General features: G+C 42.9%; 1 protein-coding gene across 4 annotated transcripts in view; it reads left to right on the top strand.

Moving 5' to 3' along the window:
• Nucleotides 1–3,629: 3,629 nt before the first annotated feature.
• STAG2 (stromal antigen 2) overlaps nucleotides 3,630–27,320 on the top strand; it is a 74,669-nt gene continuing 50,978 nt past the window's right edge. For 2 of the 4 annotated variants that reach the window (XM_040572161.1, XM_040572160.1), the window contains exon 1: nucleotides 3,632–3,854. The gene's annotated coding sequence lies outside the window, so the exon portion shown is untranslated. Of the gene's footprint in view, nucleotides 3,855–27,320 lie in introns of all 4 variants that reach the window. The other 2 variants (XM_040572158.1, XM_040572162.1) reach the window with 2 other exon arrangements.

Below are 27,320 nucleotides of genomic sequence, written 5' to 3'. Positions count from 1 at the left end.
GCTGTGACTCTGTACTCCTTTGCAGGTCTGAGAGCATGGTAGGCAGAAACTTACTGAATCCACGAAAAATCAGACTTGAGTGAGGTGTTCTGGAACGGACTGGTGAGAAATAGGGGCATGCAAGGGTGATTTATGTAAACCACAAAAGGAAGAAATTATTCACAGAACAGGGAAAGGCCTAAGGAGCTACTGATGTGAAATCTCCTGTGGATTATGGGAAAGTAACCCATTTTTGGGTCTTTATTTTTGTTTCTTATGTAATATCTCATCTCCAGAAGGACTTAGAGCAAATTTCCCTAGAGTGACTAAGCCAGTATCAGAAATTTGGGAAACAAAATTGGACTGGGAAGACTGCTTTTCCCCTCTGTCCCCAACTAGACAGATAAAAGTGGCTTACTTAATACAGGTGATTCAAGGTCATCACCTCACCTTGGAGTGAATCCAGTGTGCAAATTTTCTTTTGTTCCAACTCCTATAAGCAAATAAAATATAATGAAGTAAAAGGTTTTGTCTTTTTTCTTTTTAATAGAAAACAAGAAATAGAATTGCAGGGGGAGTTCCTATTCTACTGTCCTAAAAGAAAAGGAAGCAGCATGAGCATGAGCCTCCTGCCTGGAAGAATGAATCAGCCATCTGGCAGCTTGAGGGTATTCTTTTCTAGTGATGAACCTTTAGCCATTGATTGAGGCGTGGAATTGGTTTGGTATCTCTTCACTCTGAACACTGTTTCTTAAATGTGTGACTCTCTGATCAAGACTGACTCTAATCTCTGACTCTTTGGATCAAACATCATAAAAAATCCCTGTTGTAAAAGCCATTGTTAAACAATCTCTGAAGTGGGCTCACTATCAGTAACAGTGGACTTTGAAGTCTTAAGAGTAGCTATTGTAAGAAAGTTGATGTAGTCCTGTAAAGTACTTTCTCCTACCATTTTTTCTCACAACTTCTTTTCTATCAGGTACAGATCCTTTCTAGAAAGCTGAGAGTTTTAAAATGTCTCTATTTCCTTATTGTCTTATTTCCTTCCCTGTTGTAGCTACTGGAAGGTTCAGTCTCAGAAGCATGATCAGTTTTGGGAGAAAATGCAGAAGTTAGGCTCTTCATAGAGCCATTTTTATCTTCCACAAGACAACAAATGTAGCGGTTGAGGACTTACTCAGCTTTTCTATCTCCTGTATTCCTATCCACAGGTTGAGAGATTGTTATGGTTGCATCTTAGATGTGTGCTATAAATAACCATCAGAAACCAGTTTATGTATCTTCTGAGTGTCGTTCTGCATTGTGGAAATGGGCTGAACTATCTGCCACGGCATTGTCAGTGCTTGTACACCCATTCCTTCAAAGGGCACTGCTGGGTTAAGAAACCCTGTCTTCTGTTCCCTGGAACAGAGCAGGCACATTCCAGACCTCTAGGAGTTCCCCGCACCTTCTGTTGTGCTGTGTGAATTGTTTATGTAGTTGTACTCTAAATAGCATCTGAGAAGGGATATGTTGGGGGGAAAAAAAAATCGTAGGAAAGAAATGGCCCTCCCTCTTCTCTGACGATGCAAGTTTTGAAGTTTTGCTTAGACAGCATTTACAGATGAATGGAACAAGTGGGAGGGAGGAAGTGAACCAGAGTGCAAAATCCTCTTAAACAGCCTCTGTGCCCAGTGATTCTTGATGGCTGCTGCACCTGGAGTCTGGTCTCTAGAGGGCTTCCATGATTTGTTGTCACAAGCTTAGAAAACAAACTCTGTCACGTGAATCAGGACGTACAGAAGTTTTATAAATCTTGGCTTTTAAGGTCTGAGCCAGCTTTGGAAATGGGCTGAACTATCTGCCACGGCATTGTCAGTGCTTGTACACCCATTCCTTCAAAACCACACCCTAAAAACTGTGTCATGTTTTCTTTGTTAAACACATTTTTCTTGTTAAACACATTTACCAAAAAAAACCCTCCCTCAGCTATGAGGTCAAGTGTGTTGAGAAAACACTGTGGTTCAATATAGCAAATATTGGATACACATCTTCATGCCTGACTCCGAGGCAGCTTGGTGCTTCTCCCAGCTGTTGCAGTAGATTATAACAATCTTAAAAAGTTTGGGATTTGAGTTTTAGTATGAGTAGCCCTACTGTACCTCAAGTAGAGGATATGTTACTGAAATTCTGTGTGCAGGCAAAATATTAGTTTTGGAAGTGTGCAGTTTATTTTCATGGAAAAGCTATCCGGCAGCTGTCAGAAGCTGACTGTACAGGGAAGACACAAATAGATCCAGTTCTTTTTGATCTTTTTCTGTGTGTAATTTAGCATCCATATATATCACAGCAAGTTTAAAACTTTTTTTTTTTTTTTTTTTTTTGAACAGACTATGTTTTATTCACAGTTCTTTTGCAATTTCCAGATAGTCATTAGCAGGTTCCCGTTAAAGATCAGCAACTGCCCCTGTAGCTGTGACTGAAACCTTGAACACAGATTTATGACTAGGCACTCAAGATGCTATTTTCAAGCGTTGCCTAAAAGGGAATCTTTCTCTTGATTTTCTTCCCTTATGTTTTCTTTCCAGCCTTTTCTACAGAAGTAACACAATGAATGTGTGGTTTACACACAACTATCCAGCATGAGTAATGTGCTTAGCATATAACTAGACAGGAAAAAAAAAATTAAAACTTTTTATTTCTAAATGTCTAAACCTGCTCTCCCTTGAGTCCTTGGTGTTGACAGGAAGTGAAAAAATGTTCTTAAAGTTGAATATAATTTATTTCAGGTCTGCCACACGTACCCAGCACCATTACGTCTAGCATTGTCACGTGCCATCAACCCATCTTTACTAGTTTATTTCAGCCACTCCTCATCTGATCACAATTTCCATTGTAGGTGTCGTTTGCGCTGTGAGGCCTCACCTTAGCTTTGAAAAGACAGGAACTGCTGGCTGCTCTTCCCTTAAGTGTCCCGCCTTTGTTAGGCGGGTGCACAGAGCTCCTCAGCTGAGCGCCGGCTTAGTTATGCTAACACTCCCCCGAAAATTAAAAGTAGATAAACACAAGAGGACGATGAGAGGCTAATTACCAGGACAAAAAAATGTTCCTGTGCTGACTAATCTAACTATAAGCTTACGTGCAACTATCCAGCATGAGTAATGTGCTTAGCATTACACAAGAGAGGGGAAGGAAAAAAAAAAAGCACACCACCCTGCTGCGTTGTGAAATGGAATAACCACACACAAGTTCTACGTTCATCTCCGCGAGGTGAAAACTCTGCTTATGGGCGACCCTCGGAAGTTTGTACGAGGCTTCGTGGGGGGGGACACAGAGGGACGGAGGCCCGAGGCGGCGGGGAAGGGCTGGGCTTGAGGCTGAGGCGGCCACGGTGCTGCTGCCGCCGCCGCCGCCGCTCTCCTCGCCTCCGCTACCGACACGGGGCTTATCGGGTGGGAAGACCGAGCACCCTCCGTTCCGCCCTCCTCCTCTTCCTCCGTGCAGGGGCGCCGTTCCCGTCTGCGCAGGGGGAGGAACGGAGCAGGGAGCGGCGCGGACATGCGCGGGGCCTTGTTTACCCCGCTCGGCGCGGCCCGGCCCCGCGGCCGGCCGCCGGCAGATGTCGCCCCACGCCCAGGAGAGCGACCCGCGCCCGGTGGCCGCCAGGTGGCGCCTGCGCCCTCCATTCGCTCGCCAGCCGCCGAGCAGCGAACACCCCAAACAATCCCCAGCGCCGCCGCCAAATTAAATAACCTGCCCGCTCCCAGCGCCCTGCCCCGAGCCCCCCGCCGAGCCCCCCCTCCCCGCGGCCGAGTCTTCGGGGCCGGGCCGGGGACAGAGGAGCGGAGCTCCGGGCCCGGGCCTTCCTCGCCGCCTCCGCTGACGGCTCGGGCAAGGTAAGTTAGAAAATGGCGGCGAAGCTTCTGGAAGTTTGGAGGGGGGGATCGGGGAGCGCGGCGGCCGAGCGGGGCCGGCCGGGGGCCCGCGGTCCCCGGGGAACTGCGGGGTCGGCGCGGGGCGGCAGGCCGGCCGGCCGCGGGGCCTTGGCGCAGCCAAGATGGAGGACGGCGGGGCCGAGCCGCGAAAACACTCCCGGCCCCCCGCTTCCCCACCCCCGCTTCCCTCGGCGGGGAGCGGGGGGGACGCGGGCGGGCGGCGGCGGCGGCGCTGTTTGGGAGCCCCGGAGGGTCCCGAAAGCGCCCCCCTCCCCCCCCCCTCCGCTGCCCCCTTTCCTCCCGCCGCGAACAGGCCCGGCGCTCGGCGAGCTAAAATGGAGAACCTCCTTCTCCGCCTCCTCCTCCCCCTTCTCCCGAGCCGAGCAGGGGCTGCTGGCAAGATGGAGGACCGGGGCATTGTGTCTGCGCGTGTGGCGGCGGCGGGTCGGGGCCCGGAGGGAAGGTGGCGGGGCCGGAGGAGCCGCGGCTCGGCGAGGAGGGCGCTGGGCCGCGCGGCCCAAAATGGTGGGCCCCGGGCTGGGCGGCCGGGGGAGGCCGGCCCGGGGGGGCTCCGGCCCCGGGTAGCGCCCGCTCTCCGTCCCGCTGTGGACTCCGGCTTCTCGCTCCCGTGCCTCGGTTCTCCGGCCGTCGAGCCGGGACAGCTCCGGCCGCCCCTTCCCGGGCGCTCCAGCGGGGCTGTGGCGGCAGCGGCTACCCCCGGCCGCAGCCAGGACGCGGTCCCGCCGCGCCTCCGCTCGCCGCCCCGTCCCGAAGAGTTGTGTCCCCCTTCCCCGAATTAAAAACAAAAAATAAAAATCGATGGGGAAGCCTTTGTGGGACTCGCTTTTCCCCTCCGAGCGACTCTTTTCGGCGGCTGCCCGCTGCGGGAAGGAGTTGTGGCGGCTTCCCTTTGGGCGCGATTTATCACTAATCCTTATTATCACCATTTGTCGGGACTTTTCTTAGCCCCGCGCAGGGCAGCGGGCGGCTGGCGCCGGGGGCCGCGTGTTGCAGGGACCCCGCTGGGCGGCCGGGGGGGAGGGAAGGGGAGGAGGAGGAGGAAGGAGCCGCTCCGTGCCGGGGGGTTTTGGCGCCACTTTTGTTTTCGATAGCGCTCCTCGGGCCCGGGCCGGGCCGTGCCAGGTAGGCGGCCGGGGCTCGCCGCCCGCTCCCCCCACGGGAAGGGGCTGGGGGGACGCGGCCGCCCCCCCTCTCACTACCCTCTCTCTTTTTCTCTGCACTTTTTGTTTTTATTATTTACGCGCGTTTGAGTGTTTTTCGTCTTCCCCATGAACGCGGGGTGCCCCCTGGGTCAACCGGCCGTGCTTCGCCCCTCAATTCCTCCTTTTATTTATCGCTCCGAGCGAACACCGCGGGCAGCGCCGGGCTTTTACCTCGGGGCACCCCGGCGGAACCCCCCCCCCGCTCCCCCTGCGCCCCACACCCGGCACCCCCATAACAGCCCCCGAGCCCTTCCCCGGCCCCTCGGCCCCTTCCCGGGCCGGCCGGAGCCGCGGAGGGCTGGGCCCAGCGCCGGGGCGGGCTCCGGGCCTCCCGAAGTGCGTCACGGCGGGGCCCGCGCCGCCGCCTCCGCCCGCCGCTCGTTGGCCGGCCCCGGGCGGGAGGCGGCGGCTCCGTGCCCTCAGGGGCTTCGGGGTCGGGCGCTGAGCGGGGCTGGGGGCTCCGGGGGGAGCTCTGCCCCACTCCTGACTCGTTCATACCAGAAATAGGCCCTTGGGAACAACTTTTCCCCCTTTTCGTACTCTTCCCCCGCCCCCCCCCAATCCCTTTTCCAGTCACTTAGTGCGCCTCCCGGAGTATTTGTCTGCTGTTGAGCTGCCTGGGACTCAACCAGCCAGCCTGCACGTGGATATTTTGCTCTCCACAGGTAAATAAATACCAGGAGTGGTTGTGCAATTGGTGGACCTTAATCTTTGCCTTCCTGGCCTTGCCTGCTCATTAGCCCCAACTCTCATCAGCTTTGCGGTGATGAGTCACGGAATCGCAATGCCCACCGCGGCTGGGTACCCCTGCCCCGTTCCCCTACAGCCCCAAAAGCCCTTCCCATAAAAGCAGGGCCAGGAGGCAGCCACCATGTTGGTGGCGTCAGCTGCCTTCTTGCCTTGGAGCTAGATGGGCTGGAATCCCCACACTGTTCTGAGGAATTAAAAAGTAAGAAAGCTTCAAAACTACAGGAGAAAAATAAGAATTATTTCCCATTTCTAACAGATCCTGTTTTCTGACCAGGGAGGTTCTTGTGGGTGATTTTTAGCAAAACCAATCATGTTTTGCTTTATTACCTACAGGTGGTCTTTAAGCAATCTGTGAGGGAAACCTATGCCCTTATATTACTTTTTTTTTGCTGTTGTTTGAATTAAGATAACTGTGGTGAACTTATCGTTGGGTAAACAAACAAAAAGTAGCCATGGAGATGGGGGATGGGAGATTCTGTAATTTTCCCGTGAAATTTCCTAGCACTCAGGTATCTCTCATGTTACATGCTTGTGCCAAAGTTGTGTATTTGGAGTTTTTTCGTCCATTTACAGTTTCTGGAATATGATGTGAAGTCAAGTCAGTAAGCAACATTAGGGCTCAGTAGTCTTGTATTTAGAAGACTAGTTAAAATTTATCTAGAGGTCTTTTCTTTTAGACATAAAGTCTTGATGTTTCACAACTGAAAGTGGAAATTATTGGTTTGAATAAGTTGGTTCAAATTAATATTTGGATATTTTAATATATAGAAAATATTTATTTGAGATCTGCGTAGTGACAAAAAGTTGGTTGCTTCCTAGCTTATTAAAATACCTTGTTTAAAGCAGTTGCTGTGTTACTTGATTAAAGAGAATTCCATTTTAAATATAGAAGTATTCAATTAGCTGGCCATTAATCTAACTCAAATTCCTTAAATATGTCACATTCCTGCGTTACATCTTAAAGTATTTAAATCATAAATGTAAGGAATGAAATAATTTCCACTTGGAAGCAGTGTAAATAATGAGCAGTCTCCTTAGGTTTACCTTGTTTCAGTCCAATATATCAGTGGCAACTAAATTCTTTTGTTTTGTTTTTAAAGTAATCTAGACATATTCTCTTGAATGTTACATGCTCTTGCAGTCTTGTGGAAAATAGCTGCAGGCTACAAACCACTTGAAAGTGAGTGCTCTTGTTGGTGGAAGCAACTACATTAGACTTAGTCAAATCATGGAATGATGTTAGCAAGTCAGAGTGTTACGAACTTTATTAGATTGCTCTTTGTCATTCAGAGTTGAAATTTAGGATGATTTGTCATTTGTCATTTTCATTTGTGGTGATGTTGTCTCAGTTGTGTTGCTGCAGGCAAATATAAGAGAGATTAGGGTGTTTTTTTCTTTTTTGGCATTTGTGTGCCAGCATAAGCAGGCTGGATGTTTTACAGAAACCCTAAACACTTCAGTTGCTCGTTCTTGTCAAGCGAATCCCCAAAAGTAAGCAAATATTTGTGCTGGTTACTTTTGTTTCTTGGTTGTGTTCCTGGAGTGTTGCGTGTTGTCAAATGAGATGAGGTTTGTAACTCGGCATGATCTCTGCCTACGGTGTGACCATTTCTCCCCTGAGTAATTTTAAAACCTTGGAGTATATTGTAGGTGTGAATTTCCAGAATGGTACCGTCCGTCTATTTTTGGGTGAGGAATCAAGAAAACATATTGGGAAAGGGATGTGTTGTGGATTGTGTCTCTGTCAGCTAGATGCTGTTATTTCTAAGAGCTTCATCTGCTTCAGTAATTGTCTTGTAATGGGAAGAAGTGATTGATGGCAGCCATCAATGTAACAGCTTAATATTCTTAAATAAGCCCTGCTCATTTTCCCAGTATCACTTAATGTATCTATGTTCTGAAAACTTCAGCTTCCTTATTTGAGGGTCATTGACAAAGGAGGGGAGAATTTATTCATAACCTAGCCCTTGGGAAACTGGTAACTGGAGCTTTGGCTTGGGAAATGGGAAGCTTCTGGAGCAAGCCCTGGAGTGCCGCAGGGCTGCGCTTTGGCCGCAGCACTTGCCGTGGTCTGGGAAGGGTCTCCGGGGGGGAGGCCGTGCTGGGGGGGCTCTCTGAAGGTAGGCAGTCCTGAGCTTTTGCTTTGGCCAAGTACATTTGGGAGGGAGGACCTTCGGTAAGCTTTGCGGTATTACATCAGTGTAGCTGAAGCTCTTGTGCTAGCGTGTTTTTTTTTTTTTTCTATAAAGGTTCTTTCCGGAGCAAACTGGTTGGGCTCTTCCACCATTCTTTGAGCAGTTTTTGTGTTTGAAGACCAGTCCAGTGACTTCGATTGGGTTTCTTTTTGAGAAAAATCTGTTTTCAACAAGGCTGGTGTCTGTGGTTTCAGGGTGAGCCTTGAAATCTGACGTGACTTTTAAGAAGGTCAGATTCCTACTTCAGAGTGGAACAGGGAGATCTGTTTTGAGAGTTGGAGATTCAAAATGTGCTTTTAGTCGTATGTTATTTTAATTAGGAGTTGTTTCCTTTCAATTCAGTTTTCTCATGTTGCAGTTCATGAGAGTCTGGTGAAGGTGGATTTTTTGGAGAGTAAATATGAAGCTTCTGAAGAAGGAAGGCCCTCATGTAACATGGACTGATTTAGGTTTGATGCCGACATGGGCAAGCTGGGAAGCTTGAGGGGCTCTTGTGTGACTGGGGTCTGTCTTGTGGAAAATGTTCTACTATTTGGGTATCAATGCAAAAACTGTGTTGTCCTTCTGTGTTTCTTTTAGTTTGATGTCCAGGATCACTAAGACTAAATCCAAGCCTCTAAGTTTAATGGGTTATGCCGTTGAAGTGTTTCACAGTATATACTCTGTCCCTTTTTAGTATTTGTGCGTCTCCAAGTTGCAACACTTTCTATTAAGAAAATCACATACTAGTGACATATTGGGTAGAAAAACAGACAAAGTGAAAAAGTTCTCTTCTTTCATCTTACTAACTTATTTCCTTGAACTGATCAGAGCTGAGGAGAGATCTGGCACCCAGTTTTTGAAAAGGGGATGCAAAAAATTTGATCCTACGTTTTTCACAGGTAACCCCTTGGCTTTCATGTGGCCATTAGCTCTTTTCTAATCCTTACTGGCTACAGAGCTGCATGGAGGAGCGTGGTCTATTTTTAAACTTATTTATCCCAATCTGAGTCAGAACCAAAGTGCGTATAGAACTGCATTTGTATGCAGTTACTTCTCCTCTTATTATGACTTCAGAGGGAAATCAAAAGTTAGCTGCCGTGTAGCTGCTTTATCCGTGTATGTATTTTATTGTCTACTTGGTACGTTTTTTATTCTTTGACTGTGTAGTTAGCTATAACTTTTCCTGTGGGAGGTGTGTGTTTTTTTTGTTTTTTTTTTTTTAAGAATATGATTACAGTAAGTAGACGTGAGAAAACTGGCATATATCAGAGGGTTGGTTGTGGTCTGTGAGAAATTAACCACAATACCCACCCAAAACCAAGTATGTAGAGGAGAGCATGCCTGGTTTTGGTGGATTGGTCCTGTGTGTTCTTACAGCTTTGATTCTGATGGTTTATCTGTCCTGCACTTACACACCCTCGTTCATTTCACTTTCCTATGCATCTGTTTCACTAAAGGTTAGTTACTGGGTAGGAGAAGGGAGCTGTGTATGACAGGAGAAGTTCGGTGGAAGATCTGTTCCTTACAGCAGCTTTTCGTAAGCGCTTCTGTGCGGCTTCTGACAATGGGAGTATTTTTGTGTTGGCTCCCATTGTTTCAGGGTTGATAGGGCAAGCAAAATTTCACACGCTTGCTTATGATGACTCTTGCTCGTATTGTGAAGTCTCAACTGATGTATTTTACCATGTAATATGTACCTCTGCAGTGGTTTAGATTGACGCGAACAATTAGAGCCGGAGTCCGAACTTCGGGGTTTTTTATTGGCAAATCATGAAAAGAGATCAAACATGCATTTCAAAAAAGCCCTAAACCTTTCCAAAAGTAGTGGCTACTTTAAAAAAGAAACAACAGACCTTAGGAATGTGTGCTTTGTACTGCTGGGATTGTACTCCAGAGCAGGCTTGGAGGTTTTGCCAAGGTTTGGGGAGATGTTGCTCAGCCTGCGGGCAGTGAGGGAGCTGCTGCGGGGTGGGCGTCCTTCCCGGGTGTGCCTGTCCCTGCTGTGCCCCTTTTCAAGGGGTGCTGATCTACCTGTCATCACACAGCAGACAGGCCTTTATATGGTTGTTTTCCTACTGCTTAACAGGAGCCATATGCCTGGAAAGACGTGTGGATCTTGGGTTTGGAGGTAACATTACAGCTCTTGGTTATGGCTGAATTGCATTTTTTTTTTTTTTTTTTTTGTGTAACGTAGGATTTCAGCCTGAGCTTTATGAGACAACACCTCTCATTCAGCATCTCATCTGGGAAAAAAGGCTGACTTTTGCTCTGTTTGCAAATAAGAATAAGAGGTTTAAGATGAAGCTTTTCATTCGTGCGGTTACCTGTAGGTAAAAATCCCAGTTTATCCCTTAAGAAAGATGAACTCTGGAAGTTTGGACCCGTATCAAGTCTTAGTAAGCAGATAATGTGCAAGTAATATAATTGGCTTGTTTTTATTTGGGAGAGTGTTCAGCATGAGGGGAGCTTACGTGGAGTAGGGGTGTGATTTGAGAGGGAATATTCAATATCCATATTTTTATGCTATTTTTATTACCTTACTATGGGCAGTTAAGTATATAGATAGCCAAAGGGTCCTAAAAAATTGTGTGAGTAGTAAATGTCAGAAAAGCAGTTTTCTAGTTCGTGCAGCATGTGTCTGAGGTGTATAGTTTTTAATTTTAAGGTGATTTTATGTGACATGAGTCCTGGAACAAGGTATTTTGGATAGTTATGGATACAGTGGCCAAATAATTTAATTTGTTTGAGTAATAAGACTCTACATCCTGACCCCTGGCAGTAATTTTCATTTCACTTTTGATCTTCCTAGAAGCAGGCAGCCAAGTAATTATGATGTTTTCTCCAAGGAAAAAAAAAAATGGAGAAACTTGATAAAAACTCTAAAGCAAGGATGACAAGTGGCTGCAGCCTAAATATGGCCGTGCTATGCTCATGACAGGCAAATGGGAAGGAAAGTTGATACCGAGTGGCTGCTTCCATTTAAGTCAAGTTGAAAAGGAAGGAGTATGATCTTCGTAAGTTAAGATCAGCAACGTAAGTCATTTAAAATTTTGTTATTTTGAACTCTTTAGGTATGAGAACCACATTCTTGCAGGAAAGTTCCAGTCTGGCACGCTGCCACGCGCTTTTCTATTTTTATCATTGCTCTAGGTACCTTTCTGAAAACTAGATCCAAAATACTGTACTTTTATCCCCCCATAAAACCAAGCTTTGCATTGCGAATCGGCAGTCGCTTTCTGGAAGCATTGGCACAGTGGAATACTGATGTGTTTTAGGTGAGGGGACACAGGCTGAGGGAAGGGCCCTGTGGAGGGCTTGGCCAGCCTCCTGCTTAAACCTGTCCTCCTCATGTGGGACTTGGGCTGCTTGGGTTCTGAGCTCCTCAGAAAGTAAAGCTTCCCCTGTCTCTTACAAATCATACTATTCTTATTTGGAAAGCCCAAAGTTGTCTTGCAATACCTGCAAGATTAATTCCCTGCCTATGCTCTATTCCCTGCTGTATGTTTGGCGAGTATTCCGTGATGATGGAGGCTTGGGGAGCTAACAACTTTTTTTAGAGCCGATTGTGTTTTTTATTGGTGATTATTTAGAGAAAAGGAGAGAAATAACTTCCAGTGCCCATCTTCCTCTTCCCTTTGGTCGCTTTTTCTATCTTTATTTTTTCCCCTGCTGTCCACCCTTAGGCTTCAGTACTGTGCTGTGACAAGGTCTTGCAAATAAAACTTCCTCTAACCGAGTTGCCCGTTCACTAAAGCATCATTCATACACCAATCAAAATGATTCTTTAATACTGTTTATTGCAGTTTTAATATTTACGCAGTGATATTTTTATTCCTTCTTGTAAGTATTATTTCTAGAAATCTACAGTTCATTGGAAACTATGGTAACCAGAAAGGAAAGCTACACAAGTAGCTGTTGCATCTGTGGTATAGGTCTGTCATTACTTCCCTAATAAACTAATGGCCAAAAAAGGTGAAACTGGGTTTTTGCATATTGATTTACCAAACATGGAAAGGGTTTATTAAAGCAAGTGCTTCAATGATGGAGGGAAAAAATGCTTTTTTTTTTCTTTCCCCCTAGTATGGGCTGCTGGTTTACATTTGTCTTCAATGTTGCATGTTTAAACTACTCTTGTTTTATTAATTGGGCTTCCATTCAGCATTGATAAACATTATTTCTGGACTGATGTGTTTATATCAGAACTTGTAACTGATAAACTTTTTTAAAATTAAACAATGTACTGCTGATGTAGCGACATGCATGTGCCATATTACTGCGCTACTATGAAATAGAACAGATTTTGTAAACTAGAAACCTGTGGCTTGACAGTTTGAAAATAATCAGAAAAAATCAGCCTTTAGGCATTTTATTCCTCTCGCTGCACTGCATCGTCTTTCTGGTTATACTGCTCACTTTCTACTCACCAATGTGATAGTTTTATGAAAGTTAATAAAGCTCTGTACTTAGAAGAGAGTCTGTGCCTCAGAGCAGTATTGTTGCTGCAAAGCAAAAATTTACTAATCTGGCAAGACAGACAAAAAAAATGACAAAATGACAAAAACATTAAAAATTTTCAGTTCAGTAACAGTGGATGGAAGAGAATACAGTAAGTCATTCTGTTCCTATACAGTAGGTCAGACATTAAGATTCTTCAAATACAATAACAATCTCTGCGAAACTTAATTCTTGGTTTTTCTTCACTTTGTGCCAAGGGGATGCAAACTACATTAAGCATACCTTGATTTCAGAACTGGTTGGGGAAGTTCTGTTTACAGAGTGGATTAATGTGTTCTTGCATAATCCTGCAAGTGGGCTTAGTCTTCCTCAGTCTCCACTGAAGAGGAGTGTGGAAAACGATTTTTTTTTTTCTGGGTGCAAGATTGCATCTGTGTTCTTAGTAGTTTGGAGATCTAGGAGATTTAATGGAGTTTATTAGTTCTTTTTCAGTAAGCATAATTTGAGAATATGTAAGGAATTAACATGTAAGCATCCTAGAAGGTGAAATAGGATTACCAGGTCAATACCAAGGAAATGGGGAAGATAGAAAAGTGTAGAAATGTGTTGATGCTTGCTGTAGGACCATTTGATAAGTGTGTTCTGTGTCCAGATGCATCACCTTCACCCTTCTGTTTCTGTTGTGGCATATGTTGGCATTGAGCTACTAGCTTCATCGAGTATAACTAACTGCTTTTACGTAAAGACTGAACCATGTCCTATCAGGTGTGGAAGGTGCAAATGTTCATCTTAAATGTGTAAGAAAGTTAAGATTTGAAAAATTAAAACCTTCTGGTGGGATCTGGTGGAGGAGAGAGAAACCAAGCTAGCAATCGGTTGAAAGCAGAGCTGTTCTTTAATGTAAGGAGGGTGTTGATGGGTGGTTGCTGGAACTGACGTGGTAAGTGGGAGCCATTTCAGAAGAGAGCCCCGCCTGCGGAGTTTCCTCCCTCCTCTTCCCCTCGAGTAGAGCTTCCCCTCCAGCAGTAGAAGATGCAGGCAGGTCAGTTTGGTGGCCAGGTGCCACTAGCACAGTGATCCCAGTCCTGTGCTGTGGCCACGTGTGTCTGTGCTTCCTGCGTGAGCCCATCAGGCGTGCTGGCTAAAGGAGCTCCGCTGAACAACAAGAGAGGAGTTTCCTGCCTGATTAAATCCCTCTGGAGTTGCGAGGTGCTGCCCCTGTGTGAAAGGGCACGGTAACTTGGGCCAGCAGGAGTAGGGATTGAGCGGGGCCGTCCCTTTCAGCACCTGGAAGCGGTGTCTCGGCTCTCTGCTCAAACCGTAGTGGGAATGCTTTCAGTAACTGTAGGGCTGCACAAATAAAACTTGGCTCCTACTGTCATCTACTTTTCTACCTGCTCATACTCTTGAAAACCATTTGGGCTGTATGCCAGTTGCAAAAGTAATCCTATAATCTTTGCTGTGATCTTCCTTTTATCTTTTTTTGTCTGAAATGTTACACAGTCTTTAATAGATCAGTTAGAGCTCTGCAAGGATATTCAGGACCACTGTTGATTTGCATTAATTTATGCAGGCAGGAAGATCACGTACGTTTTACTTTGCTTTCAGTCTGCACACTGATGAGAAGTTGTGCAGGTGCTGCTTGGAATGAGGCAGAGGGGAGAAGAGAAGATGATTTAGGAACATGGAGGCATTGGGAACATGGAGGCAGGAACCTCCTCTCTACAAGGTTTTCTTCCGGCCTTGGCGTGGTTAATCAGATGCAGTTGTGAGAACCCTGTTAGACCTCCTGCTTCAGTTGGATGCTTACCAGCCTCTTGTGGTTAGATCTTATTAGGAGCGTTTGCACTCTTGAGTTTTCTGTGGTTTATGGAAGCTGCGGTGCCAGCTCTGTACTTGAGGTCTGTCGTAGGTCCACGTTTTGTAAAGAGGCCATAAGGGATCACCCTTTGTGGACTGTCCTGTGCATTGATCTTACGTCCTGTTCCTCCCAGATCATCTTCCCAGCTTCGGAGTTTTGGGGGCATGCTGAGGCTACATGTGTCGTCTCCAGGAACATCTGACAATTAAACCAGATATGTTTTTATAAAAAAAAATAAAAAAATCTTGTTTGTCAGAGATGCTGAGAAGTAGGCAAAATAATGCCTGAACATACTTCCTTGTCTCTCCTCTACCCCTCTTTAGGTTCAGTTCAGAGCAACTTGTTCTCTTCCTGCTGTTGGAAGAAAATTTGCAGAGCATTTTTTTTTTTTTGACTAGGTGGGATCATACTAGCTAGAATATTATGCTTTTCTTTATGTGTCCAGGAAGAGCTTCACTGTTAATTGATCAAGAGCTATTGCACAGCAATTGCTTAATTCCTCAGCACTTCAGATACGAGGAAACTGGTCTGCTTTAGGCAGGAGCTGTGATTTGTTGAAAATAAGCTTCTTTATGAATAATCAAACTGACAGCTACGCTGTAGGCGGTGTGTTTTGCTTGGTGAAGTTGTAGTCTGGTCAGAAATAGACAATAGAAAAACCACATGTACAAACTATTGGGAGTTTTGTAGGTCATTTTAGATTGTACAGAGGGTTATCAAGGTTCAGGTGGTTCACTACCTGTTAAAATCGTGTAACCGGTTGGAGTAGGAGTTCCTTTTTTGGTGTTGAATCTGTAGAAGCAAGTGAGCATGGCTGGTGGGCACCGGTTTCCCCCAGTTCTGTAGGTGCTCCTTGGGAAGACGGCTGTGAATATAGCTGCGATTGCCTGATCTATGTCAGGTTCTCTTTATTGCTTTTAAAATGTTTCTGTGGGACTTCCCTGCTTGGAGGCATGCCAAAGTGAGTGTGTGGGAAGACTTAATACTTGCTGCTTACATAGCATTTTGTATGTTCAAAGTCATCTGCAAATATTAACTGATCTTCATTTAACACTTGAGCCCAATTCCTGTCACTATAAATCAGTAGCAGCCAGTTATGACCCCTGTTTTTTATGTCAAAAGAACGAAATGCCGTAACCAGGGCAGTTAAGAATAATCTCTGCCATCTTATTAACATACTGTTTTTGTCACTACTGTTCTGGCGTAGTGTGATGGAGAAAAAAGTTATGAATAGGATGTAGTGCTACTCCTCGGGAGGTCCGTGCCTTTAGGATGCTGGCTGCTGCAAAGGATGGCGTTGTGTTCGTGTAGTGTGTGCAATTTCAATCTTTCAGGGCTAGTTTTTGTTTCTGCTCTATTAAGGTTTATTTTTTTTTTTCCAGTGTGAGGAGCCATAGCATATTCAAAACAAATAATGCTGGGAGAATATTGCTCTTTCTGTGCTTGCTTCTTAAGAGCTGTCATTCATTCGTCTTGAAGCATAGTCTTAAGTTGTAATTGATTTTAGTTATTTACTTTATACTTACTGAAAAGTCACTAAGGTTTTCTCTATCGGTGTTGTGGCATCGGATAACTGATACACATTATATGGAACCAGTAGGACAAATTCATTAAGCTGCTAGTGTTTAGATCACAGTCAAGTGCTCACAACACCGGAAGCAAAGTGGCTGCAGACATCCTCACTAGGATCTTGTACTCTACTTTGAACATTACTAGTAAGTTGGCTTTTTGTTTATGCTGTTTACCATCTGTTAATAACTAATGTTTTCAGTTGTATTTGTGGAAGTAGTTTGCAGCACCAGGGTTTGAAAAAAACAGCATATGTATTTAAAGCAAGCAGATTTATAGCTCATAAAAGTGCCCCTTTCAAGTGGCAGTCTTTACAGGAAGTTAGGCAGTTCTAGCTTCTATTAGCTAGATTTCCTACTGCTGCTTTTTCTCATAAAGAAGTTTAAAAATACATTTTTTTTTTCAAGTTGTTTACAACTGTACGATGTGTTTACAAATGTGTGTCTTCGCATGGCAGTTGGATTGGCCGTATTGAGCATCGTTTTAGAGAGGCTTCAGCAGTTCTCATTCAAGCTTCAAGATGTTGTCGTTCCAACTTCTCCATGGAGAGATAAAAGGGAAAAATTGCAGGAACGTGTCTACGCAGTAACCTGCCTGTCCAAAGCAGTGTGAGGAAGGAATCCTGAGATGGGGGCAGTCCCGGGGCAGTCAGGGCGCTGTGCTGAAGCAGCCTTTGCTATCCACGTCAGGACTGGTGCTGCCTTGGGTCTTGGAGACACCTGCAGAGTGCCTGGGGAAACGGAGCGGAGCGAAATCAGCCTGGCAGAGATGTATGGTCTCTGGGGACGTAGAGAAGAGTTGGCTGTATTTTGAGAACAAACTACTAGTCTCTAAGCAAGTTTGAATTGTAAAGCAAGTTTGAATTGTAACTTTAAAAGTCAACTGCAAATTTCAGGGGGAAAAGTCTATAGAAGCAGGTCAAATCCTTTACTTCCTGTAACTTTTCGTCTTTGGCCAAGTAGTTCATTAGTGTCAGTTGTTAGGTACTAATTTGTTGTAGGGTTTTGGTTCGTGAGTGTTTTTTTTTTTTTTGTTGGTTGTAAGACTCAGTACCTTCAGAAATTGAATGACTCAGAACTTTTGACCTTCGCTAAATGTCTAAAATATAGGTATCCTTTTAAGAAAAATAGCGTTGAGTACAAAAATAATAATAAGAATACATAAGTAAACCATACGGAAGCCTGGTACCGTTTGAAGAGTTTTAATCTTCTGATCTTAGGTAAAACAAACAATAAATGTGTATTTCTATTTGGTTATTGTCTGACAAAATGTTAGTCAAAACAGCTCAGGTATGAGCACAGTCTATAAAAATTTTCTTTGTTTTCTGGTAATAATGTGATTTTTAGAAGATGCACAGATCAATGAAGAAAATCATTAGAAATAGAACTAGTTCTCATTACTTACTTGTACGGTTTTAAACTACTCGGGGTGGGTGCTGCCTGTAATTGAATAAAGCTGGTCCCAGCTTTCTGTGGAGTAATGGCAGATTCTAATCGTGTCTGATACGCTGCAGAAACATTGTAAATAGTAATGGATTGGAGAACCTGAGTGAGACCAATCTTAGCTGTACTTGGTAAAATGAGCTAGAGCTTCTTTGTTCAGCAGGGATGTAACATGTTTCTATTTCTGTCACATCTCTGCTGCTTCCCTTGCCATTTTATATAGGGTTTAGGTAAAGGTGAATACCTGTTGGTTGTCACAATGCTTGTTCAGAGACCACAAAACAAGCCCGTTAAGAGGTTTTGTTATTGTAGGAAAAGCAGCACTGGGGCCAGGTTGCTCTGATAACTGGCGGGATAACACTTGGTATTTGGGTGCTGTACTGACTGCATCCCAGTGCCCTAGCTGGGGGGGTAAGCTAGGTTTGGGGCACCCTATGGCAACATTTAAAGCAGCTATAGTCTACCAAAACGATATGGACAACTCTTTTTCTTCTACATCATTTGACAGTCAATTGCGCCTGCTGCAGTGTCTCACTGATTTGAAAAGAGGGGGTCCTTGCACCAGCCACAGGACTCTTGTTGAGCCAGCTCGACTTGCTGATCTGCTAGAAAGCAAATTAATTGCAAAAGATTAATAGGCTGTTGCTCAGCAGGCACAAGGAAGGGTCTGACAAGTGCCCTTAACCATGAGGTTTTGGCCAGAAGTAATGCAGGGCAAAAGAAGGGGCCATGGAACTGTTCCTTTTACCCGTAGCAGCTCATCTGTTTTGTTTTATTATCAAACTACTGTTTGTGTTTGGTTATTGTTTCTAGTGTCATTCATGATTTAGGAAAAAAGAAAAGGATAGATATATTTAATGCAATTCATTCAAATTGGTATAAAATGCGCTTTGAGTTGATAATCGAAAGAAATATTGGAAAAAAATAAATAGAAATCACTGGTACTTGGCCAGGTTGTTTATACTGAACAGCTCCTTTTTCTAAAGGTGAAAGGCATTTTGAGGAGACAGAGATAAGCAGACAGAAATAGGGAAGTAAGTGGAACTAATGGAAACGCTTAAGTTTTAAAATGGTGTTTTGTGCAATGTATGTGTATTCTAACCAAGCTTTCAATAATAACGTGAGGGTAAAACGTGCAAGTTCTGGGGAGAGTGTGATGATTTCCAATATCCACTGCGCTTTCAGGATTAGGGAGCTCATACACAAATGACTTTACACGTTTAGAGTTGGACGGGGCATGTTGCGGGCTGTACGGTGGCACTTGTGTATTGTGATATTGTAGAATTTTTGTCTAGAGTGATAGAAATGGGGGATATCTGTATTCTCAGACAGGTAAAATATCACCACGTTGCTGGATCTATTTAAGTGGTTCTCTGGAGACACTAATCTGGGAGGAGATTATACTCCAAATAAAATGGAGGATGGCTATGCAGTTTATTCAGAGAAACTCATAGGTGAAGGAGTTAATCAGTTGAGTAGACTTCAAACAGCATAGCTGGCGTTTTGCTGCAAAAAATATTGCTATTTTGGGCACTGTACAAAAGCTCAGCTATTGCAATTGTTATGCTCACAATCGATATTTTATAGCAAATGAGTTAGAGCAATTAATATATTTTTATGATTGTGAAGAACAAGCAAAAAATGTTCTTAATTGTACGCAAAAAAACGTTACTTGAAAAACATTTTGCAGGTGTTGAACTAGGTCTTTAAATATTGAGAAAACAATGCTAGGAAATGGCTCGGTATGGAATACGTATGTGGAATGAGATTGAAAGGAGGGGAAAATAAGGGATTTATTTCGAGGGGAACAAATCACCAGGAAGCAGAGTTGTCAAAAAATGGTAAATTTAGATAAGAAAATATTTGTTAAGAATATTTTCATGATACAGGATGAAGGCATATCAGCATTGAAGGAAAAGCCAAGTTAAGATAGTAAGCAGTCTTTTAAGAAAAGGGGGTAGGAGGTTTTAGGTAACATGATTGCAAATGCTATCTTTCCTTGCTGTTGGGTATATGCTGTGGCGTTTCAGTTTGTTACTTGAAACATGTTGCATTTACTGGACAAATAACATCTTTATTTTTATTCTTGGGGATACTTTGTCCTGCTACATTGGCTAGGCTTGACATTCTTTCAAGAATTCTACTGTATTTAGCTTTGCTACCTTTGAGTAGCGGTGCCATTTGAAGTTGTCTATGTGCTCTGTGCCTTCTTTTTCCATTCCCCCCTTCCTTTTTCTCCCTTCTTGGCTTTTTTTCCTCCCGCAGTTCAGGTATTCTTTCAAAGAGCACTAAATTCAACAGATGAATCATAGAGGGTGGCCTTGTTTGTCTGTAATAGTGGTTTTAATATTATGTCAGTTAGTTCGTGTTGTTATAATTCACAAAACGATCGTGTTTTGGTGCCCATCCTTTGTGAAAAAAGCCTGGCAGCATTCCAGTTGTCAATAAATCAGAAACGCCGCGGCTACGTGTTAGAAAGGTGCTAACCTATTTTGCCTGCTTGAGAATTTCTAGGTTAAAACCGGATTTAATGTTGAATGATGTATCTCCTGTGTCTGGGCCAGGCCTGGGGTTGTGTATTCCTGCCTGGCTACCAGAAACACAGCTGTGTGCCTCAGTCTAAGCTGCATCAGGTTTTTGTGACTGCGTGACCGGGTGCTGCTTTGTCCAAGGGGTTAACAATCGGTGTGCCAGCATTTGTGCCCTCTTGGCACTGAAGGCAGGTTATGGAGAAACCTGAAACTGTGATTTGAGCATGTTGCTGCAGTTTTTGACTGTCTGTAAATTAGATGTTCCTGTGCTTAGACTGTTCATCTGGTGACTTAGTTCCAGAATTAGACGGTTATTTATTCTGGAAAACCTACACAGTGATTTGGAAGACACTGGATTATTCTTGCCCTGAGCATTGTTCCTTGAGGGCTGCATGTGATGACAGTACAGATGCAAGGCTGTTGCTGTGTTACCTACCTGTATTGCCTTATGGGCTACAAAATGAAATTTCATGTGTTTTATTTTTTGTTGAAGTTTCTACTAAATGTGAATCATTACTAAAAGACTAAATTCTTCTTCGTTAAGAACCTGATTAAAATAAGGGCGGATAATGCAGAAGAGTCAGTGCTACTAATTTTGCTTAATAAAGACCAAATGATTTGATAGGTAAATACTGTCCATTTAATTCGGGCTGAATATTAATCTTCTTATTCTAATTTGGTAGCACTTACCTTCCTGAAGTAATTCTTTATCCATGCCGTTTCCATTTGTCTCCTCCCTAACCCTTGTTCCTGCCCTCACATGTTTAGATTTATGAGCAGCATCTGTCTTAACACTGTTAATTCCTCTGTCCTTAGGAATTCTCCGAGAGGCACAGTGGAACCTTTTAACATTTAATAATGTTAAAAAGTCTCTTTCTGGCCTTGATGTTTTCTAATTCTTCTCGTGCGGTAAGCTGACTGCAGTGTGGCAAGCAGAAACGGGGCAGTTGACAATAACGGAGATGTGGGCTAATTGGGTCTACATTAGCAGCTACCACTGACAAGGTATAGGGACCTTAGTCCAGACCTCTTCAAAAAATCCGTTAAGATGAAGAAGGAGAAAGCTCAGGGCTTACACTGTTTCTTAAGGATGGTTCATATCTGTGGAAGTAGACTTGGTCTCCTAGTACGAGTTTGGGAAACAAGGCTACAATGGGAAAAATATTTTCTCCCTTGTTTCTGTCAATCCCTGTTGTTTGGTTAGAGGTGCAATTTTGTGTTTATTAATGTAAAGGTTGTATTTATTTGGGATACATTGTTATCCTTAGCCCTCTGTTTCTCTCCCTACAGAAATATGAAGTCAGAAAATGAACTTTGTCCTAAATTCAGGCTTTGGAAGCAGTTGTTGGACCAAAATTTCATTTCGCTCATGTATATATTGATAGAGCGGGGGAAAAACCACAAACAAATGTTATTCACTATCTCAGGAAAGGTTTTCACAGTAGACCAGTCAACTTTAATTGAACTAATTAATTACTTTGGAGAGCAAAACAGTATTGCACTCAAAGTTTCTAAGAAATCTTCTGTTAACACAATTCTATGGCTGGTCTATTTTGAAACTAATATCCATACAAGAAGTTCTATAATTTGTTGTCATTAGCATTGCTGGCATTTTTCTGAAGAGTATGCTAGTGTCCAGTCCTGGTGGGGAGAAGAGTATAAATTTGGATCCTTGATGGTTTTTTACGTGACCAAAACACATGAGATTCAGGTAGATAGCCTCTAGGAAAAAAAAAAAATGTGGGTTCCATGGTATTCTTAGTGACAGTGGCGTAAACTTCAAAACTCATTTTTCTTGTCTGGTACCATTGATTGAGAACAGGATGGCTTTTTCAGGGAACAGGACAAAGCTTGCCTTGTCTGGAGGGTAACTGGTAGGTTAATAGCCTATTTTCAGGCATAAGTTTGGTATAATTAAAGTGCTGTGATTTGTAATGAATAATGGCTTAATATTTGCATCTGATAGTTTTTTGAACATATACACTGTACATGAGATACTGTATATGTATACACAAGTATACGTGTGTTCTGCAGATGGATTTCTCTGAATATCATTTTGCCTGTAGCATTAGAACTACAGCAGAGCTTTTCTTACTAACCATTGATAATTCAGCTGATGAGTTATTGCCTGGATTTGTCCTCTGACTGCCCCTACTTCATGCGCTTGTATGATTTAGGGTTCATTGGAGAAGGGTTGTGGAAGCCTTCCAGAAGCTCCAAACAATTGTCATGCATTACAGTGAGATTTCCAGAATGTAGAAATGGGTAGCTCGTGCCTTTCTTCGGATCAGTAGGGGATCCTAAAGGGTGCCAGGAGCCTGTGCTACAAGGGCAGCCAAGAGATTGGAGAGAAGCAGGTGTGAGCGCCATGTGTACATTAATACTCAAGCAGTTTGGGGAGCTAATGCCTGTTACCGTGCATTGTCCTCACTTTTTCTCCCCAAATGTGACAGTACAGGCACCACTGGGGCTGACACACTGGAAATTTTGTCTTCTGTAAAACGTCTGGGGGGAGTCCAGGAAGGTGACCGCTTTCTCTTCCAGCTCTGCAGTTTTCTTTGGGGTTTGGGTCATGGGTGGTCATTATTCGTTCTGTTTTCAAGCCGTTTTATTGGCAAATAGGTAACTTGTATCCACTGTGTGAGAAATTATTTCATGTTTAAAAGTTTGTGGAAAATTTGTTTCAAATGGCTAGAAATTAGGATGAGAAATTATATTTTCAATATTTCTTAGGGTGCTGCTCATTCTGAGGGATTTTTTCATTATTAAAAATACTGAAATACCAATATTTCCTGTGTAAGAAGGGAGACCTGCTAATTGTGGATTAACAACTGTTTTTCATGTTGGGTTCTCTTCACTCTTTACAAAATGCACGTGCACCCCTTCTCTGACATGGCGGTGGGACTGCAATATTGCCATATCACTGCTTTGGTTTTTGTTGTTGTTTCCTTTGAGCTGCAGAGATTAACACAAGTCGTGTTGTCTTCCACTTCTTTCCTCTCTCATGAGAAGTGTGGGGTGTTCGTTAGCTACCTATGCATAGCTGGATGTGTGTTATTGATGCTGCTTTAATCAACCATAAGCAGTTTCCAGAGAACATCTTGGAGGCATATTGTTTCCTTGGGGATTTATTGCATTTGCAACATCACACCTCTGTTCCTGCTGCTTACAGAATATGATTATCAGCCATTAGTACTGAATACTTAAACGTGGTCACTACATAGTGTTTCCTCTCTCATCTGTGATTTCTATCGTGCTCGCTATTATGGATCCCTCTCTAGTGTGTTTGTTTTTTGCTCACCCCTTTCATGCTCTTTGTTTATCCCTGTGCTCACTGTTCCGATATAAATCCTTCCTAGTCAATCTTGCTGAGAGAACTGTAGGTAGGTTGTTGGGTTTATTTTCTCCTACCAAGTGATGTTGTCTTCATTTTCCTATGTAAGATAAAAATTCCTTCCATTTTACTAGTGGTCAGTCAGTGTCTTGGAAAAGATGCTAGATATTTAGGATATTATATCATTTGATTTCTCACCCCCACCGCACCCCCATTTAATCTTGAATGCGTGCTCTAGAAAACTGAAAAATCACATGCAGAGTTTTGGGCTTTTGCCTTCATGTTGTTTAGATTAGCGCCGTTAACAAGTAATACGTCATGTTGCACATTCGTATGTGATATATGAGCACACAAAACGGTATTTCAACCACGATGGTTTAAATCTTTTTTGTACATATAGTCATCCGTGTTTTGCATTTTCCTGCCTTACTGGAGGTGGACATGTTTTAAACCATTGCTTCTTATGCAAAATGAGATTGTGAAATCAGAATTGCGATGCTTTAATAACCATGTGTAGTCTGTTAGTTTAATTGAAATTTTGGTAATGGTAAGTACCAAAACGAAAAAAATTGTTCTTTCCATTTCAGTGTAGGGGTTCATGGCGGTGCATGAACCTTGATGTGTTTGTTGGTAAGAGATTTGGTTTAAGTAGGCAGCCATGGTGCTCCTTTGTCTTCTCTCCCTTGAAATACTAGCTTCCATTCCGAACGAGAATATTGTTTTGGTAAAGGGGAACCAACTAATGGCATTGTTTTATGCTAACACTGGAAGACTTAGAAGTATTTTGATCTAGCACATACCTGGAGATGTCTTGAGCTAGAAATGGTTGCTTGTGTTGCTCCAAGGAATCACCCCACATGTGAAGTGAATTGCTCTATGAGTTACTTCACTTTCCTCAGGGTTACTGGAGGAAGAAAAAATGTTTTGATATCTGCTTCTACAAATAATGCTGGACGATTGTCTTCCTTTTCTCTGCAAAATTATTTTTACCTTCCATTTAAACTTAAGGAAACTGATTTTTGGGGAACTCAGATGCTGACATCATTAAATTATGTCAGGGTCAAGACAACTTTAATTTTCTCCCTGATGTGTGCTTTTGGAGTATGCTTAGTTGTGCTGTAATACAGAAATACTGTAATGTGAAGAATGATTAATCACCATACACTTACCATGTCATTATATGGTCTAGTAGAGAATGGTATAAAATGATTTTGCTTGGGAAGAAGAGATCAGTATTCGTATGTGCTACAGAGGGACCTGATGACATTCTCTTAGGGCTGGGCTGGTAACGTGTCCTGTCTGGATTGGCTTTTCTGTCGACACTGCTTTGAATTATTTTCTTAACCACATCTCAGGTGGTCAGACTGTTATGCATTTATTTGTGAGGAAGCTGTGAACGGCAGTTTTGATGGAGTACTTCCTCAGTATCACTACTACAGGTAGTGGTAAAGGCTGTTTTAGAGCTTGTTGCTGGCTGTATGTGTTTACTGTGTGTAAATTGAATGCTAAGGTTTGATACCCAATTTTTAACACTTGGTGTGCTTTCTTATTCTTACTAATATATGTGGAAGTTAATTGGAATCAGTTCCCTGGGGGACTGTAAAGCAAGCACTGTCCTCGGTTCTTGTTGGAGCTCTTTACTCTCGCAGAAGGTGTTTGTATTTCTGCCATTTCATTCTGCTGTTGAACAGCTGTCTTCGCCGGTCTTGTGCTGTAGTCCTTCAACTGCTCCAGCTGCATTGGTGGAGCATCGCTTGCCACGTAAGCGAATTTGCTGGTGGCTGCTGGTTCTGTGGTCAGCATCAGGCTTCTCCGACCTTCCCAAGGGCTCCTTCCATAGTGCTGCTCACCCCAGTTCTTCCCTGTCCCTGCAGAAGAAGAATGTCACTTGTAGCTCCACATCGGGTCTTGCTAGCATCAGCCGCAGGAAGAGCTGGTACACCTCCCTGGGTTTTATTCTGCCTTGTTTTCTTCATGGGCTGTGTATTATACAATATTCTGCGGTTCTAGAGTAGTTCTTGCACTTAGCATATAAAGTCTTAAGTTAATTCACATAGTAATAAAATTTATGTTCTGTAATTAATTTTTTTGGCAGGCATCTCTTTCACAGTAATGAATTGGTAGCAGTTCCTAAAATGTCTGTTGACTGTCTAGAGAATTGTAGGAAAGCTGGCATTTTAGAAATGTTTCTTATAACAGAAAGAAGTGGGCCGCTTCATATTAGTTCATCTTTTCTCAGAACTTCCAACTGAACTGAAAATAATTTTATTTTGGTGGATTGTTTTTCCCTTTACCCCTGAACTTAAGGGGTAATTGCTCTCTCTTCTTCTCAAATACATCTTTGAATTAGACAATAGTATTCTAAAGGTGCAGATAGTAGTTACGGTTCTTTAAAACACAAAATCAAAAAAAAAAAATTGGCATGGTGTTACCTATTATCACAATTGTCTGTTCAGCTCTTTTAACAGCAGTTAAAAACCATGGCTCTGGTTGCAGGTTCATTTTAGGTTGCTTGCAAGACTAAATTCGTAGCATTTAATGATCTAGGATTTTCATACCCTAGGGCAAGATTACAGTAAGTGGAGGTCAAGCTGAACAACTGCCAGACCTAATTTACACTAGGATAAAAATGTTCTTGTCTAACAATTAGATTGAATGCTATTACCTCTTTCCCTAACTTCTGCTAAAATTTGGTTTATATTGTTTAAAGACTAAGGCAGTCTGATGCTAAGGAAGTATCCTCTGAGTGGAATATTAGTTTATGAAATTGCCCAGGATCAGGTATCCATGTTAATGGCCCCTTGTGTGCTTGTTCTGGAGGGGATGGGAGACTTAATCCAAATAGGATGTTTTCTTAACATAAACTCTTCCTAATATGCCATCTTCAAGCAAGTAGCAATGAATGATGTTGAAACAAGGGAAGAAAAAATCTGGAGAAGATGTAGCCCCTTGAATGTAAATATTTGAACCTTCCCTGCGAGATCTGAATCATTTGTTTCAATAGAATTATTATAGTTCCTTCCCCCTATCAATTGATTTACGAGTAACCTGTGTTTTGCCACCAATGTCACAGGTCCTGACCAAACTCCTAAAGAGGTTTTCCCATATAGATTACCTGAAGAGTGAAATCTGGTGGGTTACCCTGAAACGGTGAAACTGATTCCGCTCAAAGTTGTGTTTGGGCTAACTAAAGTAAAGGTGGTAAATATATTTTAGTCAAAGTACTGCATTATAGTAACTAAACGTTAAGTTCAGCTATACAGTCAGCTGACATTAACTTCTGGTGACATGTATATAGAAATTTAAACAAAATTCTAGAAAACTTGAAGAGCAAACCTATTTGAAACAAGATATTCGACTTGTAATCCTGATTAGTGCTACCACAGGATGATAATTCTATACTGTTGATTTATTGTAAGAGCAATAGTAAAAAATAAATGGCTTTTTGAGTAAGCAAAACACAAAGGCAGCAGTTTGCATGACTAACATACAGAGATCAGCGTAATGTAAGTGCACCAAACGGGCAGTAAGCTCTGAAATCTGTGTCTGGGGCATTAAAATCGTGCTGTGGGGAAAAAAAAAAAAAAATGCTACTTCATGATACTTCAGTACGCTAGTTTCATTTTTGTACGAAGGTATCTTAAACATTCATGAATCTTAATCATTTTTACTTTATTTTTATCCCTTTCCATTTTCCTGTGATGAATAGTTAGCTCCTTGATAACAAACTATGTCATCTTTTTAAATATCTTTTTAAAGTAGATCTTGGTTTCAGGAGCTGGGAAGTTGCTATAAGTAGCAAATAATTTGGCAGAATCCCAACCAGGTTAAAGCCTTTTATTTGCATTAAATGTTATGATTTGATGTTAGAGTCTGAGCAGTGATCACAAGCTATTATTGGTAGAAATACATCGCCAAGAACATCTGTTAGCCATAAGTAGGAGCAAAGTCTGCTGAGTTCAACACAGGACTAACAAATATATAATTGATGGCTAATTAATTAAGTTAAACAATACTCTTGAATAAGTCGCTAGAACACTATGGGGAATTCAACTAGATAAATTTTGTAGTTCAGAAACTTAAAT

This window comes from Cygnus olor, chromosome 13 (genome assembly GCF_009769625.2).
Source record: "Cygnus olor isolate bCygOlo1 chromosome 13, bCygOlo1.pri.v2, whole genome shotgun sequence".
Lineage (NCBI taxonomy): Eukaryota > Metazoa > Chordata > Aves > Anseriformes > Anatidae > Cygnus > Cygnus olor.
Note: the sequence above shows the minus strand (reverse complement) of the source record. Positions and strands in the feature narration are given on the sequence as shown.